Source organism: Moschus berezovskii, chromosome 3 (genome assembly GCF_049115385.1).
Source record: "Moschus berezovskii isolate FMDL1 chromosome 3, NW_MosBer_1.0, whole genome shotgun sequence".
NCBI lineage: Eukaryota > Metazoa > Chordata > Mammalia > Artiodactyla > Moschidae > Moschus > Moschus berezovskii.
Genome location: NC_142462.1, coordinates 38,681,665 through 38,703,833, shown reverse-complemented (window position 1 = coordinate 38,703,833; position 22,169 = coordinate 38,681,665). Strand labels below are relative to the sequence as shown.

The 22,169-nt window shown below is 37.7% G+C and overlaps 1 protein-coding gene across 3 annotated transcripts in view; it reads left to right on the top strand.

The window, feature by feature from the left end:
• The window catches only part of HYCC1 (hyccin PI4KA lipid kinase complex subunit 1), a 101,693-nt gene that overhangs the window by 15,659 nt on the left and 63,865 nt on the right, over positions 1 to 22,169 (top strand). Inside the window, exon 2 of one of the 3 annotated variants that reach the window (XM_055420569.2) lies at positions 2,766 to 2,827. The exons of the other annotated variants lie outside the window; for them this stretch is intronic. The gene's annotated coding sequence lies outside the window, so the exon portion shown is untranslated. The remainder of the gene's footprint in view (positions 1 to 2,765; positions 2,828 to 22,169) is intronic. 3 annotated transcript variants of the gene reach the window in all.

Genomic DNA, 22,169 nt, shown 5'->3' with positions numbered 1-22,169 from the left:
CATTCCTTCTCATTTTCCTCATGGTGTTTGCTTTTATTATTTTGTTTGCTTATACCCTGATTTGCCTTGATTTGTTTCAGAAGGGATGAAAGGACACTCATTTCTGCTGTTTAGGTTTACTTGTTTCCCCTAATAGACTATGAAACCCTCAAGTCAGGGATTATGTTGTTTTCATTTTTGTAAATCTAGCATCTAGGACTTCAGTTCAGTTCAATTCAGTTGCTCAGTCGTGTCCGACTCTCCTCGACCCCATGAATCACAGCACGCCAGGCCTCCCTGTCCATCACCAACTCCCGGAGTTCACTCAAACTCATGTCCACAGAGTCGGTGATGCCATCTAGCCATCTCATTCTCGGTCGTCCCCTTCTCCTCCCGCCCCCAACCTTTCCCAGCATCAGAGTCTTTTCCAGTGAGTCAACTCGTCGCATGAGGTGGCCAGAGTATTGCAGTTTCAGCTTTAGCATCAGTCCCTCCAATGAACACCCAGAATTGATCTCCTTTAGAATGGACTGGTTGGATCTCCTTGCAGTACAAGGGACTCTCAAGAGTCTTCTCTAACACCACAGTTCAAAAGCATCAATTCTTCGGCGATCAGCTTTCTTCACAGTCCAACTCTCACATCCATACATGACCACGGGAAAAACCATAGCCTTGACTAGACGGACCTTTGTTGGCAAAGTAATGTCTCTGCTTTTTAATATATTATCAAGGTTGATCATAACTTTCCTTCCAAGGAGTAAGCGTAATTTCATGGCTGCAGTCAGCATCTGCAGTGATTTTGGAGCCCAAAAAAATAAAGTCTGACACTGTTTCCACTGTTTTTCCATCTATTTCCCATGAAGTGATGGGACCAGATGCCATGATCTTTGTTTTCTGAATGTTGAGCTTCAAGCCAACATTTTCACTCTCCTCTTTCACTTTCATCAAGAGGCTTTTGAGTTCCTCTTCACTTTCTGCCGTAAGGGTAGTGTCATCTGCATATCTGAGGTTATTGATATTTCTCCCAGCAACCTTGATTCCAGCTTGTGCTTCCTCCAGCCCAGCGTTCCTCATGATGTACTCAGCATATATGTTAAATAAGCAAGGTGACAATATATTAGAAGACGTTTAATAGTTTATGAATAAATAGATGATATTTCAGCAGCTCTAGTGCAAGAGATTAATTGGTGCAATCCTAGTTTATTGCATATAGCTTTGATGGTGTTAACAGGTTGAATTATGTGTCCCCCCAACCCCACTCCAGTCCCTCTTTCATATGTTGAAATCCTAATCCCCAGTACCTCATAATGTAACCATATTTGTTGGTAGGGTCTTTATATAGGTAATTAAGTGAAATGAGGTAATTAGGATAGCTCCTAATCCACTGTGACTGGTGTCCTTATAAGATGAAGAAATTTAGGTATATCTTTACAGATAGAAGATAATGTGAAAGCACAGGGAGAAGATGACCTCAAACCAAGGAAAAAGGCCTGGAATAGATCCTTTCCTTAATGACTCTCAGAAGGAATCAACCCTGTTGACACCTTGATTATTAGACTTTTAACCTCCAGAACTGTGAGAAAATAATTTCTATTGTTTGTCACTCATTCTATGGTACTTTGTTATAGCAACTGTAACGAACTAATACTGCTAGTTTGAATGCTTGGTTGTAGCAGATACTCTTTACTTGCCCATCTCCAAGGAACAATTTGCTAAACTCGAAACCTTAGAACTTTTTAATCTTCCCCTAGGCAAGGCAAGGGAGAGAGAAATATGTATAGCTTAATGGAGAGGGCAATAACTGTTTGTCTCAAATAAATAAATAGATAACTATTGTCTCCTTCCATCTCCCTACAAATACAGTCAATGGCAAGCAGCTAGCTAATTCTGTAGTTCAACTGAATTTTGTTTGATTTGGCATGGAGGAAGTATTTATGAGTTATTTATGTTTTAAGTGTTCAGAAGCTTCTGCCAATAAACCTGGTTGCTTTTTCAAAGTATGGAGATGGAACAGAAAGACCGAATAAAATAGTTTTTATTATGACATTAATTTGAACTAATTGCTTGTACATAATCTCAGCCACCTTACTTTGCCTGTTATAATCATAGCAGAGCAGTGCACTGTGTCTTTTATAGTGTTTTGAGACACTTAGTTGAAAGAAAATTTTGGACCTGTACAAAAAACGAACACTTGCTTTTTCATCATTTGGAAGTAGTTTACCAGAGTACTGAGAATAGGGTAAACTAAATTATCAAACTGAATAAAAGTCTCAGTCCTAGATTAAAAACAAATTATTTGCAAAACAAACAACAAAAACCTCCAATTTATGGGCTAATAAAAATTGTAACTTAATTCTGGCATTTAAGCTTCAGTTTGCTGGGAAGGGTTGGGGGCGGGAGGAGAAGGGGACGACGGAGAATGAGATGGCTGGATGGCATCACCGACTCTGTGGACATGAGTTTGAGGGTACTCCGGGAGTTGGTGATGGACAGGGAGGCCTGGCGTGCTGTGATTCATGGGGTTGCGGAGAGTCGGACACGACTGACTGAACTGAACTGAAGCTTCAGTTAGCATCACAGACTCCGTGGACATGAATTTGAGCAAATTTCAAGAGATAGTGAGGACACAGGAGCCTGGTGTGCTGTAGTCTATGGGGTCACAACTTAGCGACTGAACAACAACAACATATCCACACAGTCTGGAGCACCCTTATTAACAGTCTGTTGTTACTGTGGTAATTATCAGTAATATACTTTTTCATCCCCTTTCTTTTCCTTCATTCTAGTTGTTGAGAAAAGCACTGAAACCAAGAATTTTCTCAAAGTCAGATGCTACCAAGTGGCAGAGGTAGGTTTCCCTGTAAAATGAAGAAGACTTTCGCTTGGTTACCCTACCATGTTTTTATGTGACCCTATAGCAGCAGCAGCATAGTTCTCAACTTGGCTGCAAAAACAGAATCACGCACATAATTTATTTTCCCCTACCAGTTTATTTTGATATAAAAATATTCTAGTTTTCAGTTTAGTATAAAAATATGAAGAAGTAAAGGATAAAAAAGTAAATTATTCAAAAGACAATGTACTATAAACTTTGAACTGTTGTGTGCTGTGGGTTGGGATTGTTGATAGCATGAAGAGTGATTGAGAAAGGGGACTCTGGAGTTGGGCTGCTTGGGTTCTGATCTTAACTTAGCCACTTATTAGTGTGTGACCTTGGACAAGTTATTTCTTTAAGCTTCATCTTCCTTTTTTTGTGAAATGAAGATTATTTTAATTTACCATTTAGGAAGGCTGTGAGTATTAACTGGAAATTCCCATAAGCACTTAGCAAAGTGCCAGATACATAAGGGCTTGAGAAATGTTAATCATTATCCCAACATCATCCTTGGACATCTGTTGTTGACACATTTGACTTGCACTGTTTTCTAGACTATATTCCTAATGATGCCAGTTATATCTGGACCATAAAGGAGCTAATGGTCAAATACACCTGGGAAAATATTTCATTCTAAACACTGTTTTTGGAGGTTTATAAATAACACAGATTTAGCATATTAAAAGGAGCTTAGAAATCCTTTGATTAAAAAGAAAGAAAACTGTTTAACTTTCTTGAATAGAATTTTCACAGGAAAAGCCTTTTCTTCTTTGGTACTACTGTTAATATCTTTTGGAACACTTTTAAGAACATTTTAGGAAGCACTGCTTAAATTATAGTGCATTTACTTGGTTCAGTCATTAATAAGGACAGTGACAAGTTCAAATTCTGTATTTGGTTAAAAAGTTGCGGTTTTTGTTTTTAAACAAACTTGATTTAGATTACTTTGTCATATTCTGATAAGTTTGTAGCCTAACTTATTTAAAAAATCATAAAATCTGTCCTCAGAGATAATTTTTAACATACAGAAATTTTTTGCATTTCTTTATATTAACAACAAAATATCATAAAAGGAAAGTTAAAAAAAAATCCTTTAAAAATTACACCCGTAAATAAATAAATAAAATGCTTAGGAATAAACCTGACGAAGGAGTGAAAGAGTTATATGCTGAGAATTATAAAATATTGATAAAGGAAATTGAAGACGATTCAAAGAAATGAAAAGACTGTGCTCTTGGATTGAAAGAGTTAATATTGTTAAAATGGCCATATTTTCTAAAGAAATCTACAGATTCAATGCAATCCCTATCAAATTACTCAAGACATTTTTCATAGAACTAGAACAGATAATCCTAAAATTTGTATGGAACCATAAAAGAACCAAAGTTGCCAAAGCAATCCTGAAGAAAAAGAACAAAGCTAGAGGCATAATAGTTTCAGATTTTAGACCGTACCACAATTTGATTGTCTGTAGTAATCAAAATAACATGGTATTGGCATAAAAACAGATTATCTGGAAAAATGGTATAAAATAGAGAGGCTAGGACTAAACCCACACATCTATGGTCAGTCTTTGATAAAGGAGTCCAAAATATGCAATGGTGAAAAGACAGTCTTTTCAGCAAGTGGTGTTGGGAAAGCTGGATAGCTACATGTAAATCAGTGGAGTTAGAACACACTCTCATTCTCCAAGCAGAGATGAACTCAGAATGACTTGAAGACTTAAATATAAGATATGACACTATAAAACTCCTAGAAGAGAACATAGGCAAAATATTCTCTAACATAAATCATAACAATGTTTTCTTAGGTCAGTCTCCCAAGGCAGTAGAAATAAAAGCAGAAATAGGACTTTCCTGGTGGCACAGTGGGTAGGAATCTAGTTGCCAATGCAGGGAACGTGGGTTCAATCCCTGGTACAGAAAGATTCATGGGGCAGAACGGTGGAGCCCAGGCACCACAACTTCAGGGCCTGCACTCTAGTGTCCATGAGCCACAACTGCTGCACCCCTGTGTTTCAACTATTGAAGCCTGCGCACCCTAGAGCCAGCAGGCTGCAACTACTGAGCCCATGTATCGCAACTACTGAAGCTCCTGTGCCTAGAGCCTGCATTCCAAAAGAGAAGCCACCGAAATGAGAAACTCACGTACCACAGTGAAGAGTGGGCCTCCACTTTCTGCAACTAGAGAAAGCCCATGGGCAGCAACGAAGACCCAGTGCAGCCAAAAATAAATAGTTTTTTTTAAAAAAGCAAAAATAAACAAACGGGACCTAATCAAACTTATAACTTTTTGCATAGCAAAGGAAACTAAACAAAATGAAAAGCCAGTCTATGGACTGGGAGAAAATATTTGCAAACAGTGCAGCTGACAAGGGCTTGCTTTCCAAAATATACAAACAACTTACGCAACTCAACAACGAAAAGAACAAACAAAATGAGCAGAAGATCTAAAATGAGCAGAGTTCTAAATAAATATTTCTTCAAAGAAGACATACATATGGCAAATAAGCATGTGAAAAGATGCCTAACTTTGTTAATTTTTAGAGAAATGCAAATCAAAACTACAGTGAAGTATTACTTCATACCTATAGAATGGCCTAATTAAAAAGTCTACAAATATGTGCTGGAGAGTGTGTGGAGAAAAGGGAACCCTCCTACAATGTTGGTGGGAATGTAAATTGGTGCAGCCACTGTGGAAAACAGAATGGAGGTTCCTCAAAAACTAAGAATTGTCATATTATCCTGCAATCCCACTCTTGGGCACGTATTCAGAGAAAATTCTAATTAAAAAAGATAAGTGCACCCCAGTGTTCATAGCAGCACTATTTATAATAGCCAAGAACATGGAAGCAACCTAAATGTCTATTTATGATGAATGGATAAAGAAAATGTGTTACATATATATGATGAAATACTGTGCTGTACTGAGTCCTCAGTCGTGTCTGGCTCTTTGCAACCCCATGGACTGTAGCCTGCCAGGCTTCTCTGTCCATGGGAATTCTCCAGGCAAGAATACTGGAGTGGGTTGCCATGCCCTCCTCCAGGGGATCTTACCAACCCAGGTATTGAACCCAGATCTCCCATGTTGCAGGCGGATTCTTTACCATCTGAGCCACCAGGGAAGCCTGATGAAATACTATTTAGTCATAAATAGAATGAAATGATGCCATTTGCTGAAACATGGATGGACCTAGACATTTTCATACTAAATGAAGTAAGACAGAAAGAGATAGACAAATACCATTATATCATTTATATGTGGAACCGAATTATATAGATCCACTTATTTATGAAACAGAAGCAGGCTAACAGACATAGAAATCAAATTTATAGTTACCAGAGGGAAACGGTGTGGGGGCAGGATAAATTAGGAGTCTGGGATTAGCAGATACAGATTACTATATATAAAATAGATGAACAACAAGGTCAAGTTCCTACTGTATAGCACAGATAACTGTATTCAACATCCTGTAATAAACCATAATGAAAAGTATATATATATATAACTAAATATATATAAAATTGAGTAGATACATACATGTAAACCATTCGTGGACGACCTGCTTCTGGGTTGGGATTTTGTTTGTAGCAGAGCAGCTCCCTTGCTGTGACTGAAAGTCCGTGACACAAGGGTTTGAATAAATTTTTTAATTCAAAGGGCTTCCCTGGTGGCTCAGCTGGTAAAGAATCCGCCTGCAATGCAGGAGACCTGGGTTTGATCCCTGGGTTGGGAACATCCCCTGGAGAAGGGAAAGGCTACCCACTCCAGTATTCTGGCCTGGAGAACTCCATGGACTGTATAGTCTATGCAGTCAGCAAAGAGTCCGACACGACTGAGTGACTTTCACTTTCATACATGTATATGTATATATATAACTGAATCACTTTGCTGTATACCAGAAGCCCTCACAACCTTGTAAATTAAGTGTACTTCAGTTAAAAAAAAAAATAGCTATACCCTTCTACAAAAAATAAAGATCATTTGTCAAATAGCTTTTCCCTAAACTAGTAGTGATACTAATATTCATTTATCATACTATAATTTAGAGTGTTATCACATGCTTTATTTTCTTTATTTTTCTGTTATGTGTGGTAGGTAGGGCAAAGCTATTATTTTGTGCACAGAAAATTTAGATCACTTAAACTTTCTGAGCCTTAGTTTCCATGTTTGCCTGATCACGTTGGAGTAATTGGGAGACACATAATTCTGGCCCCAGCTGCTGTTCTTCGGCATCCTTAGAATATTGTGTACTGTCACCCATTCAGATTTCTTATATTAAAATTTTCCTATTAATGTATCCTGGTGTTTTAAAAATCCTCTTACTGTTTTTTAAGTACCTAAATTTCTGTATGTAGTCATGTCTCCCATCCTTGTTTGTCCAGTTCATTTTTTGGAGTTAGCTATATGATCTTCATTTAATTTTCATTCAGCTTTACCTTTTGAGATTAAGTGCATGATACCAAGCTGTCACAAGAATGTCCTTTGTATAACAATTAACATGACTAAAATGTTTGTGTCTGTGAGTGTGCGAGGGGTGAGAAGGAATTGTCATAGGTTGTCTGTGGTAGTGATAGTTCTCGTTTAATTGTGATCTAAATAAGCAGTTTTATTAGCTATGTAGGTTTATATTTTTTATTGGATTATTTATTTTTGAAAAATTCAGAAATCTTTTCATAAAGTAACCTGAAACTTTTGTCCTTTGAGCTGCATTGTCAGTATCTCTTCATATCATTTCCATAGCAGCAAACTTTAATACTTGAACATTTAAAATATGATATGCCAACTTAATGACAGAATCCATGTAGGTAAAATTAAATTGGAAATTAACACTGAGGTAGAATAAAAAATTTAACTGTTGTGTGGGATGAACTTTGGATAACTGTTTCAGTAGGATTATTAGAAGTGAAATAAATAGAATGCAGAGGAAGACAATGGCTTTCCTAAATACTTGAAATCAGTTCAGTTCAGTCGCTCAGTCGTGTCTGACTCTCCGCGACCCCATGAATCACAGCACGCCAGGCCTCCCTGTCCATCACCAACTCCCGGAGTACACTCAAACTCATGTCCACAGAGTCGGTGATGCCATCCAGCCATCTCATTCTCCGTCGCCCCCTTCTCCTCCCGCCCCCAACCTTTCCTAGCATCAGAGTCTTTTCCAGTGAGTCAACTCGTCGCATGAGGTGGCCAGAGTATTGCAGTTTCAGCTTTAGCATCAGTCCCTCCAATGAACACCCAGGATTGATCTCCTTTAGAATGGACTGGTTGGATCTCCTTGCAGTACAAGGGACTCTCAAGAGTCTTCTCCAACACCACAGTTCAAAAGCATCAATTCTTCGGTGATCAGCTTTCTTCACAGTCCAACTCTCACATCCATACGTGACCACGGGAAAAACCATAGCCTTGACTAGACGGACCTTTGTTGGCAAAGTAATGTCTCTGCTTTTTAATATACTATCAAGGTTGGTCATAACTTTCCTTCCAAGGAGCAAGCGTCTTTTAATTTCATGGCTGCAGTCAGCATCTGCAGTGATTTTGGAGCCCCCAAAAATAAAGTCTGACACTGTTTCCACTGTTTTTCCATCTATTTCCCATGAAGTGATGGGACCAGATGCCATGATCTTTGTTTTCTGAAATAAGCTCTTATAATTAAAAAGAGAAAATGGAAGGTGTAAAAAAAGCTCATTTATAATAACAGTGTAAACTAAACCCTGTTAAATAACAAAATGCACAAGTAACCTTAGACCCAGCAGTGTTCTTGAGTCTATCCTGTAGAAGTACTTGCAGAAATATAAGAAAGTTTGTCACAGCATTTTCAAATAAAAAAAATTGGAAAAACTATTTTAAGGGGCTGAAAAAATTTTCAAAACTGGGCAATACCTGTGACTTAATAGACTTAGCTAAAATTGTAATATTCAGAATTTTTTTTTCCCCAGGAAAACCTAATTTCTCTAAATGTGTCTTAATGGTGTTTTAATTATCTGTTACTGTCTAACAAATTACCCCAAAGCTAAGTGGCTTGAAAATGACAAAGATGTAGTTTTCTAATGATTTTATGGGTTGAGTGGGTTCAGCTGGCAGTTTTGCCTTTGCATGGCTAAAAGCAGTCTAGCTGAAATCACGGTGCAGCTGCATTCATCTGGGAGCTTGGCTGTGGCTGAAATCCCCAAGATGGCCTCTTATCCTGCAAGGTCTTTCTTCATATGATTCTCATTCAGATGAGCTTTTATAGCATGGCAGCTACCTTCTACGATGGTGTTTCAAGAGGACGTGCCCTAGGTGCAAACTTTATTTAGCCACTTCTCATGTTTGATGATGGAGAAGGCGACGGCAGCCCACTCCAGTACTCTTGCCTGGAAAATCCCATGGACAGAGGAGCCTGGTAGGCTGCAGTCCATGGGGTCGCTAAGAGTAGGACGTGACTGAGCGACTTCACTTTCACTTTTCACTTTCATGCATTGGAGAAGGAAATGGCAACCCATTCCAGTGTTCTTGCCTGGAGAATCCCAGGGACAGGGGAGCCTGGTGGGCTCTCATCTATGGGGTCGCACAGAGTCGGACACGACTGAAGTGACTTAGCAGCAGCAGCAGCAGCATGTTTGATAAAAGCTTCTGGTCAAAACAGGTCACATTGCCAAGCCCAGCGTCTGTGTGGGAGAGAACTACACAAAGGTGTATATGATAAGAAGGGCTGCTTGTTGAAGGCCCTAAATATAATAGTAATAGTCTACCACACATAAAGAAAAGTGTCCAGGATATGTTAGATGGAAAGGTTGAGGCTCTGTGGATTCTAAGATTGTATTTTAGAGAGGAGAGGGGAATCAAAACACCAACTGATCATCATATCCATATCAGTTTGAATTCAGAAACAGTCATAAAGATCCACCTCTGTTCTATTAAGCCAAGATATTAAAGAAATTTGAAAAAATGTGAAACAAGACCAGTCACTCTTCTCAATAGTTTTTTGTTTAGGGATTATTAAAAATAAAGATGTTGATATATAATAGCCTTATCATTGTAATGTTTAAACTTTATCATTAAAAATTTCAATTATAAATGTCAATAGATATATCTACTATTAAAAAACCTCTTTGGTGTTCTCAATACTTTTTAATAGTAAAGAGGTTTGAGAACTGCTGATTATGTAGTATATGCTTAGAAGAAAGTTTGAAATAATACAGAGTAATACAACAGTGTTTTCCTTTGAAGAGTTGGATAGAAGCAGTGAGAAGGATGAACATTTCTTTTAATTACGTGAAGAAGATTCAAGTGTAACAATGAAAAGATACTCTAATAAAGAAAAATATTAGTAGAAATGAAAGATTAATGTTAAGTATTAATAATTTTTTTAGTTTATTTTCTTTCTTGATGAAAATTTTATAGTTTCTTGGTACTTTCATAATAAGCAGAGCCCTTGTTTTATGCTCTACATTGTTGATTTTGTGCATTTCTCATAATTTTATCATGATTCTAGCACTTGTAATTATTCCTCTAGAAAATATAGGGTGCTGTCTTGGTTCGTTTTCCTTCAGTATCTTCCCCCTTCCTTTGCCATCTGGATTACAGGCTCCTATGGACACAGATCACATTTTACTGTTCTTTGACTAACAATACAAAGTCATAGAAACACTTTGTATTATACTCAGTAGGCACTCAAGGCTTGTTGAATTATTAATATTTCAATTTTAATATGTAGTAATATTGATTTTTTGCATGTATAAAATTACTGAGTAAATTGTACACGTGACCAATTCTCATCCTATGTCTGTTTTTATCTAGTCTTGTTCTCTTTTTTTCTTCCCACTTGGGCCCTGCCTGGCTGCTGTCTGGATAAATTGTATGAGCTGGACAGGGGATGGGTGTATAACTTGTCAACTTGAGGTCCTGGTCTAATGAATATGTAAAAAGCATTACTGATCACTATACTACTTACTTATACAATAATTACGTCAGTAAATGATTTTGAGGTAACTTTTGTAGTTTGAAACTTTTATAATCTGTCAACATAAACTTTATAGTTTGTGTCTTAGGTGTCAGGGTATCACGAACTTTTGATTTACTGAAGTAATACTTGAATCATTCAGTATATAATGTAATTATGTTTTGTAAAAAATGCTGCAAACATTTTGGAAAAATTAATTCAACTAATTGCCCTTGTAGATTTCATCCCAGTATTAAATTTAAAATAATTCAGTTTCTGATTCTTTTATTTTGTTAATATTTTTACTTTATTTTTTAATTGCTTTTTATTGGAGTATAGTTGACTTACATTATTGTGTTTGTTTTTGATGTACAGCATCATCCATGTTATTATTCCATGTAATCATTCCATGTTATTACAGAATATTGAGTAGAGTTCCCTGTGCTGTACTGTCGGTTCTTATTAGTTGTCTATTTTATATATGCTGCTGCTAAGTCACTTCAGTCATGTCCGACTCTGTGTGACCCCATACACGGAAGCCCACCAGGCTCCCCCGTCCCTGGGATTCTCCAGGCAAGAACACTGGTGTGGGTTGCCATTTCCTTCTCCAGTGTGTGAAAGTGAAAAGTGAAAGTGAAGTCGCTCAGTCGTGTCCCACCCTTAGCAACCCCACGGACTGCAGCCCACCAGGCTCCTCCATCCATGGGATTTTCCAGGCAAGAGTACTGGAGTGGCTTGCCGTTGCCTTCTCCAATTTTATGTATATAGTAGTGTACATATGTCAACCCAGTCTCCTTGTTTATCTCTCCCTTCCTTTCCCCCTTGGTAACCATAGGTTTGTTTTCTATGTCTGTGATTCTGTTTCTCTTTTGTAAATAAGTTTGTCTGGTACTTTTATTTTTAATGAAATGCATAACTTCTATTAGTGGAATCTAGAATTCTTGTAAAAACATTCTTGAAAAAATTCTAGTAAGATTTTTTCTAAGTCAAGGTCAGTCAATCAATCAGCCTTTAAACAAGTCAATCAAATGATGCTATTGTGGCTCACAGATGTTGTGCCATAGTTCTCTCCTGACAGTTTGCCTTGCCAACCCTTCATCAATGCAGGCCCTGAGTATTTCCTGGGAAGGCTAAAAAAAACTGAGGTGTAAAAGGAAGATATAGTAGAGAGGAAAGGCATAGGCAGGCATGGAGGTTGGAATGACAAGATGCATTTTGGAGAACAGCAGTAAGTAAAATTTAGATAGGTAAATTGTGGCTGTATTATAAGGGGAGCTTGAGGTAGAAGATCTGACAGATATGATATGGAAAAGTGTCATAGTATGTTTCAGGAGAAAAGCAGTGTTTTAGGAAGATTAGTTTGGTGGTATGTGTATAGTACCCTGGAGAAGAAACAGGAGCAGGAAGGCTGTGTGATTGGAGCCTACAGAGGCAATAAAACCGAGACTGAGGGTGTTGCCATAGAGATGGAGAGCAGATGGCTTGTTTGACAGGCATTATGAACGCTTGACTGTGTGTATTCCTGCTTCTAGAATCTGAACTGAACTTTGCCTGTAAATCGTACATCTTAAACTTTAAAGTTATGTACACTAGATCTGATAGATAGAGTGCCTGATGAACTCTGGACAGAGGTTCGTGACATTGTGCAGGAGACAGGGACCAAGACCATCCCCATGGAAAAGAAATGCAGAAAAGCAAAATGGCTGTCTGAGGAGGCCTTACAAATAGCTGTGAAAAGAAGAGAAGCGAAAAGCAAAGGAGAAAAGGAAAGATACAAGCATCTGAATGCAGAGATCCAAAGAATAGCAAGGAGAGATAAGAAAGACTTCCTCAGTGATCAATGCAAAGAAATAGAGGAAAACAACAGAATAGGAAAGACAAAGATCTCTTCAAGAAAATGAGAGATACCAAGGGAACATTTCATGCAAAGATGGGCTCGATAAAGGACAGAAGTGGTATGGAACTAACGGAAGCAGAAAGTATTAAGAAGAGGTGGCAAGAATACACAGAAGAACTGTACAAAAAAGATCTTCACGACCAAGATAGTCATGATTGTGTGATCACTCACCTAGAGCCAGACATCCTGGAATGTGAAGTCAAGTGGGCCTTAGAAAGCATCACTACGAACAAAGCTAGTGGAGGTGATGGAATTCCAGTTGAGCTATTTCAAATCCTGAAAGATGATGCTGTGAAAGTGCTGCACTCAATATGCCAGTAAAGTTGGAAAACTCAGCAGTGGCCACAGGACTGGAAAAGGTCAGTCTTCATTCCAATCCCAAAGAATGCTCAGACTACTGCACAATTGCGCTCATCTCACATGCTAGTAAAGTCATGCTCAAAATTCTCCAAGCCAGGCTTCAGCAGTATGTGAACCGTGAACTTCCAGAGGTTCAAGCAGGTTTTAGAAAAGGCAGAGGCACCAGAGATCAAATTGCCAACATCCGCTGGATCATGGAGAAAGCAAGAGAATTCCAGAAAAACATCTATTTCTGCTTTATTTACTATGCCAAAGCCTTTGACTGTGTGGATCACAATAAACTGGAAAATTCTGAAAGTGATGGGAATACCAGACCACCTGACCTGCCTCTTGAGAAACCTGTATGCAGGTCAGGAAGCACCAGTTAGAACTGACCATGGAACAACAGACTGGTTCCAAATAGGAAAAGGAGTATGTCAAGGTTGTGTATTGTCACCCTGCTTATTTAACTTATATGCAGAGTACATCATGAGGAACGCTGGGCTGGAAGAAGCCCAAGCTGGAATCAAGGTTGCTGGGAGAAATATCAATAACCTCAGATATGCAGATGACACCACCCTTATGGCAGAAAGTGAAGAGGAACTCAAAAGCCTCTTGATGAAAGTGAAAGAGGAGAGTGAAAAGGTTGGCTTGAAGCTCAACATTCAGAAAACAAAGATCATGGCATCTGGCCCCATCACTTCATGGGAAATAGATGTGGAAACAGTGTCAGACTTTATTTTTTTGGGCTCCAAAATCACTGCAGATGCTGATTGCAGCCATGAAATTAAAAGACGCTTACTCCTTGGAAGGAAAGTTATGACCAACCTAGATAGTATATTAAAAAGCAGAGACATTACTTTGCCAACAAAGGTGCATCTAGTCAAGGCTATGGTTTTTCCCGTAGTCATGTATGGATGTGAGAGTTGGACTGTGAAGAAAGCTGATCACCGAAGACTGAACTGAACTGAACTGAACACTAGTGGTGAAGTTCTTCATAATATTCTCTTTTCTGGTGATTTGTAACTTAAAAAAATAATCTTACAGATCTTTTGGCCACCAGATATGAAGAGCCATCTTATTGGAAAAGACCCTGATGCTAGGAAAGGTTGAGGGCAGGAGGAGAAGAGGGTGACAGAGAATGAGATGGTCAGATGATGTCACTGGATCAGTGGACATGAGTTTGAGCAAGCTCGGGGAGATGGTGAAGGACAGGGAAGCCTGGCGTGCTGCAGTCCATGGGGTCATAAAGAGTTGGACCTAACTTAACAAAATGAAGAGCAAAAACTTGTTCTTAATCTTCCAAAATAATTGTACTTATTTGATTAACAAATTGAAACCAGCCACTTCATTATAGATATAAGAAATCATCTGGCAGGCAAATGGAAAATTCTTAACCAGAGGGCTTTAATTTTTAAGAAAGCTTATATTTATATTTGTAAAGACTAAGAATGTTCTAGTGTATAAAAATTCTTTTCATTATAGTCTTGTAATACCAGCTATTACTGAGCCATACTTCTAGTATCTTGTTAGTATGATTTCTGCATCAAGCAATGCTTAAAGTAGGTTGTTGGTTTAAAAGAAACTGAGGCCTTCCCTGGTGGTACAGTGGTTAACAATCCACCTGCCAGTGCAGAGGACACAGGTTGGATCCCTGGTCTGGGAAGATGCCACATGCTGTGGGGCAACTAAGCCTGTGTGCTGCCAACTACTGACTTTGCATGCCTAGTATCCATCAGCTGCAACCAGAGAAGCCACTGCAGTGAGAAGTCCGTTTACCACAACTGGACAAAGCCCTCTTGCAGCAAAGAAGTTTCAGCACAGCCCAAAATAAATAAATAAATGAATAAAAATTTTAGAAAAGGAACTGAAAAGCATTGATACTTTAAGTTCAAGGTCATTTTCTCTGGTTAAAGCCAATGAGGGGCTTCCCTAGTGGCTCAGACAGTAAAGAGCCTGCCTGCAATGACTCAGGCAGGCTCAGGTTTGATCCCGGGGTTGGGAAGATGCCCTGGAGAAGGAAATGGCAACCCACTCCAGTGTTCTTGTCTGGAGAATTCCATGGACAGAGGAGCCTAGTGGGCTATGGCCCATGGGGTTGCAAAGAGTAAGATATGACTGTGATTAACACACTTTCTAAAGCAATGATGAAAGTAGGTATGAATCTACTCAAAGAGCTATATTAATTGTTCTTATATGATAAAAGAAGATTTTCCTTTTTTCAAGTAATGTTGGTAATACATAATGGTTTGTATGTTAGAATATGAGGGCAGAGTGACACAATGGAGGTAAATCTTCATGTTATAAATAATTGATTCCTTAGTTTCTTGGGGCTTCCCTGATACCTCAGTTGGTAAGAAATGTGCCTGCAACGTAGGAGACCCTGGTTTGATTCCTGGGTCATGAAGATCTGCTGGAGAAGGGATAGGCTACCCACTCCAGTATTCTTGGGCTTCCCTTGTGGCTCAGCTGGTAAAAAATCCCTCTGCAATGTGGGAGACCTGGGTTCAATCCCTGGGTTGGGAGGATCCCCTCGAGAGGGGAAGGGTACCCACTCTAGTATTCTGGCCTGGAGAATTCCTGGGACTGTATAGTCCAAGGTGTCCCAAAGAGTTGGACATGACTGTGACTTTCAGTTAGTTTCTTGATGATAAGGACTGGCAATTTTCAGTTTTAATGGTATTGTCTTCATTGACAACAACCAAAAGTAATTTTTCTTGTGTTTTAGTTGTAAAAATCCTGTGACTATACTGGCTATGTAATTTTTTTTTCTTTCTCTCTATTAGATCCCAATTTCATTTCATTGAAACTATTTGTTTTCTTTGTTGTCTTCTTGGACAGTCGTAAGATTCATTGTTATAATTCTTGTATTTTCTTTTATTTTCTCTTGATATTTCTCCCGTTATCTGTTTCAGAGATTCCTATTTCATTGGCAGATCTGGAACTTTGTTCAGCCTAGGCCCCTATTCCTTCTCCATTCTAAACATTGAAAATAGATTTTTATCATGGATATGTACTTAGTTTGGCACCTTCTGTACTTAGCCTGTGTCTACTTTGGGAAAAGCTATTTATTATTATTGCACCCATAATTTCTTACGTATGGATAGCTTTACAACATATCTCTAACCCTATTTCCTTACTTTTCCTCTAGTTCAAAACTCCTTGCATTCAGGATCACTTTTATATGCTGTGATGGAGAGCTAATATAACAAGGTAAATGTTATATTTAAAAAACAATGGAATTCAGGGCCCAAATCAGCAAAGTTTCAAAGGTTTGCTCACTTATTCATTCACTGAGCAAATGTTTATGTATCTATGATGTGTGAATCAATCTAAAATGTTAAATTGTCACTTAGATTCTTAAGAGTTGATTTGTTAAGTATAAGATAGGAGTGACCTGGTTTGGAAACAGTTTGTATGAAAAAAGTCTTGAGGTTTAGCTGACTCTAAGCATATGAGATGGAGAAGGCAATGGCAAGCCACTCCAGTACTATTGCCTAGAAAATCCCATGGATGGAGGAGCCTGGTAGGCTGCAGTCCGTGGGGTCGCTAAGGGTCGGACACGACTGAGCGACTTCACTTTCACTTTTCACTTTCACACATTGGAGAAGGAAATGGCAACCCACTCCAGTGTTCTTGCCTGGAGAATCCCAGGGACGGGGGAGTCTGGTGGGCTTCCGTCTATGGGGTCACACAGAGTCAGACACGACTGAAGTGACTTAGCAGCAGCAGCAGCAAGCATATGAGATCTTTCTGTGAGACATGATTACAAAGGAAATTAAAAAAAAAAAAAGGTTTTCCTGATTGAAATGTTGTGTCCTGGTATTCAGCTTGTTAGATTTCTCCTGGGATATTACATCTATAGTAGATACTAGATACTTTTACTCTTTTTGCCCACACAAAGCCCCTTCGAAATAAACTTGCATCTATATTTGTCTATATCTTTGATCTCAACTGTTGGACCAAATGGAGATATCTGTCCTCAGGTTGGCCAGTTTCTAGGTTGGCTTTGAGTTGTGGTCAGGATCAAAATAAGGATATGGTACAGAGAATTACTTGAAGAATTTAGATTTGGGAATTGAGAAATGCCGATGTGGTGTGGAGGAGAGTATGTGTCTGGAGCATAAAGCTTGTGATAGGACTAGGATAGCCATAGGGGACATAGACAAGATGAGTAAGTTAGAAAGGCATTCAGCAAATAAAGAATGGAACATCATCAATGTGAAAGCAGCCTGTGTTCATCCTGTGCTTTGAGATGTGGCTATTGGACCACATGGGTTTTGTGGTCTTATGCATATATCCCTTTCTGTAACTTTAAGATATTATAACATTTTACTAAACTTTCTTTTGAATAATTAATCTATATATGGATGTAGGATGAGCAGGGAATTTAAGAACTTTTCTAGTTTACCTCTTAATTTTCTTGAGACTTTATAAAATCCTAGACAGATGAAAAATCTATCATAGTCTATAATAATTTTGGAAATTGTATGTTTTCTCTTAGTAGCCTGTTTTATATTGAGGCTTCCAATAATAAGGGTTATTAATTAATTGTTCTAGCAAACTTGAATCCCTTGTTGTATCATTTAAAATTTTTTATTATTTCAAAATTTACAAAGATCTGTACTATAAAAAGGGTTTCCCTGGTGGCTCATTGGTAAAGAATCCATCTGCCAGTGTGGAAGATGCAGGTTTGATCCCTAGGTTGGGAAGATCCCCTGGAGAAGGAAATGGCAACCTACTCCAGTATTCTTGCCTGGGAAATCCCATGGACAGAGGAGCCTGGCGGGCTGCAGCCCATGGGGTCGCAAAAAGAGTCAGACACAACTTAGCAATTAAACAACAAACAGTACTATAAAGAAGAAAACCATGATGCAACATCATTTTTTTTAACTGAAAGCTTAAGTGAAATCATTTGATGTCTTAGGGAAAGTCAGAGGTGTTTGTATCAGGATATATACAAAATGAGATAGTTTATACCTGATGAATAAAAGCAACTTTTATATAGCATAGTGATGGCTGTGATGGTTACTCTGATAAGCTGGCTCCGTTGATTAAGCATAGCATTTAAGATAAGATAGTTATAAATTGAGTTTTGTTTTGCTTTGTGGCTATGGACTTTTCCAAACTTTGAATTCTGGCCAACCATATCACAATGTCTCGTCATTAACAGTAGGATAGGCAAAAAGTATACATCAGCAGAATGTAAACACATTTATTGAACAAGTTTTACTACAAGTTTTTAGAGAAAAATCTAATTCCTTGATGGCAGGGATCGTGTTTTGAAAAATCCGATACTCTCTAATAAGAGCACACTGCCTTGTACGAAAAAGGTATACCCTAGATATTTGATTAAAATGGTGTTCTGGTTATCTGTTGCTACCTAACAAATCATCCCCAAACTTAGTGGCTTCAAACAGCAAGTATTTTTGATCTCTCACAACTCTGAGCTTGAGTAGATTAATTATAGCATGGCAGATCTTCTGCTTCATGTTGTCAGCTGAAGCTGTAGTCATCTGGAGGCCTGGCTTGGTTGGAATATCCAAATGGGTCAGTCTTGTGGCTGGTACTTGGTACTGACTCTCAGCCAGGGTCTCGGTTCTTTCCCTTGCAACTTTTCATGATGGTCTGGGCTTCTTATAGTACGGGGGCTGGATTCTAAGCACGTGAAAGTGGAAGCTGCGTAATGGTGACGTCGATATAGAGAACAGACTTGTGGACTTGGGGAAGGAAGGGGTAGGACAAATTGAGAGAAAAGCATGGAAACATACACTTTGAAAAGTGAAAAAAGTGAAAGTGAAATTCATTCGAATATGTCTGATTCTTTGCAACCCCATGGACTGTAGCATACCAGGTTCCTCTGTCCATGAGATTCTCCAGGCAAGAATACTGGAGTGGGTTGCCATTCCTTTCTCCAGGAAATCTTCCTGACCCAGGGATTGAACTTGGGTCTCTTGCATTGCAGGCAGATTCTTTACCGTCTGAGCCACCAGGGAAGCATATACAGTTTCCATGTGTAAAATAGATGGCAGGTGGGAATTTGCTGTGTAACACAGTAAACTGAGCTCAACCCAGTGATCTTGTGGCAACTGAGAGGGGTGGGATGAGAAGGGAGATGTGAGGGGTGCTCAAGAAGGGGGGACATATGGACATATGTATACCTGTGGCTGATTCATGTTGATGTATGGCAGAAACCAACACAATACTGTAAAGCAATTATTCCCCAATTGAGAAAAAAAAAAAAGTGAAAGCTGCAGATAAAGTCACAGCAAGTGTTCACTGCATTCTTTTGGTGAAAGCAGCTTATGGGGACAATCCAGATACCAAAGTTGTTGTTGACAAATAGTTTTTAAGAAAAAATTTCTCACTTATATTATTTGAATTCAAATCAGATACCCTTTCCCTGGACAAAAGGTTCTTCTGAAGTTCTGGAAGTTTTGAAAAGACTAGGAAGCTGGAAATGGGGAATGAGAAGAGGGATTGCTACCTTTCTTCCAATTGTCCTACCTTTTACAAAGGAAATATGCTGGCCTGGTTGCCATAATACTTGGTATCCCAACACAGTTGTATTTGTCCTTGGGGTAGGCAAAAGATGTTGAATTCGAAAGACATTTGCCATAGTAAAAATCTCTTCTCTATTTTTAATAACCAGGTATTTTTGATTTATGGGGAAAATAGGCCTAAGTTATAGGTCTTTGAAAAGATTTCCCACACTTCTGCTACTGGCTGTAAATTCTGTTCCTTCTCCCTGTGGCCTGAGAAGAAACTGTTCACTTGAGAACACACGTGGGCAGTGAGGCAGTCAGCACCACTTCTTTTTAAGCAACAGCCCAGGTACCCTCCTGTTCCATAGAACTCTTCAGTTGATTGGTCATTTTCTAAGCAGTAAAATCACTGAGATTAAATTAAGTTTATTTTGTAACATAATCTGAACATTTCCTTCTGCTCTGTTTTCCTAAAATTCAACCAAGAATCTTGATAATCTTCTGATAGCACTTAATTTACTTGTAATGGCCCTATTTCATAAGACAGAAAAGTTAAAACTTGGTGGTATGTTATTATCTACTTACAGAAATTTGTTTATTCTTTAGATTCATAGAAACTTGATTTTCATGACATATAAAGCAAATGGTTTTAGAAGATTCAGTATTAATTTCTAGTTAATACTTCATGATTTTTTAGAGTTTTGCAGTGAAAATTATAAGTACTCATTTTTTCTTTTTGTATCCTTCCTTAATTGGATGAGAGTAAAACATAATAAGGTATAGATCTTTTGTGACAACACTTTTATGATATGCTTTCTGGAATGTTTCTTGAGGAATTCAGGAATCATTATCAGGGTTAAAATTAAAATATAATGCAGCAACTGAAGAATAAGAGATTTAGAAATGTTCTATTACATACTGAAAATATAAAAAATTGATTTAACACAGACTAACTCTGCTTGTGAAATACTGCATTGAATATTAGCAAGCTTTCTAATAGAATTTTAAATATTCTTTTCCAAGATATGTTTGAGAAAAATAGGAAGTTAGTTACACAGTATGAAACACCTAATTTTGTTCCTTTTGCCTTTGAGAAGAATAAAGTTTTTTTTTTTTTAATGTGAGAATGTATTTTAAAATATTACTTGAGATATCTAACTAGTTTTATAAAACTTCAAAGTTATATAATCAAGACTGCCACAAATGTTAAAAGATTACATCTTAGATATGAAATGTGGGGGCGAGATAGCGACTGTAGGAGCTTCTTGCTGAGTGCTGGTAGAGAGAAATAGTTTTGAAAACACTCTTTCAATTTTGTGGTCCATTTGTTTCTTGTCCTACCTAGTCTTTAGTGGTACCTTTAGTCATAACTGTTATTCATCATGGAAGCCAGGGCTCATGGAGAGATTTTTTTAGAGTGTTGCAATGTGTGGTAAGGACAAAGAAAAACTTCTCTCAACTGGCACACACTATTGCTTTTTCATCTTCTGTTTCTCTAGATACTGATTCTACATTTTATAAAATTCCATTAACCTCTTCTTTGTATAATGCATTATTGTTTCCGGTTTCATTTTTAATATTTGTACATCTTCTATTTTTCTTAAGATACTTTTCCTTTTATGAAATTTAAAAAAACTTGTCATCTAAAAGAATTTTTAAGTTTTATGTTTAGATTTGTTTCAAACTGGCTTGACTTGGTAATTTAAACCTGCATGAATGCCAGTTGAAATTTTTACTTTTTATAATTTTATGGTACAGTTTAATATTTTTATGAAGTTACAAATTAAAAATACTTCTATATTGTGCTGAGGATTTTTGACCCCTGATTTTTGATCATGAAAATGATTGAGTTTATTACTGTCCTTAAAACACAACTAATGATAAGTAAACATGATTTGAATTTTCATTCATGTTTATAATTCAGTACTATAATTATTTCCCTTTTTCTAACTTTCAGCAACTAGATAAGAAATCTCTTCATAAATTAGTTTATTTTGTCACCTCAGTTTAGTGCAGAGAGTGAGGTGTAATGGAAGAGAATTTGCTCCTCAGGTTTGAGAAACCCTTGTAAAATGAAGTATTATGAAAGTATTGAAATTGAAGCTTTAATAACGAATGGTGTAGAATGTTATCAGAAGATATGAATATGTGCTTGTATGTTGATGTACTTTAGTATTTTGTTTTGTTTTTGAATACAGTATCATTTGGATTGGATCCTAGAATAGAAATATATCAGTGCTTCAGTAAGTTTTTAAACAATTTAAAATTTCTAGAAAAGTTACAAAGATGGTAAAGAGAATTCCTGTGTACTCCACACCTAGTTTCAGTTTCTCCTAATGTCATATTATCATTGTATATTTGTCATTACTATCACATTGCTGTTAACTAAATTTCAGTCTTTATTCGAAATTTACCAGGGCTTTTTTTTTTGAAACTATCCCTTTTCTGTTCTGTTCAATATGATCCAATCCAGGTGACCATATTGCATTTATGGTCGTGAATGCAAAGAAGTAGAGGAAAACAACAGAATGGGAAAGACTAAAGATCACTTCAAGAAAATTAGATATACCAAAGGAACGTTTCATGCAAAGATGGGCTTGATAAAGGACAGAAATGGTATGGACCTAACAGAAGCAGAAGATATTAAGAAGAGGTGGCAAGAATACACAGAAG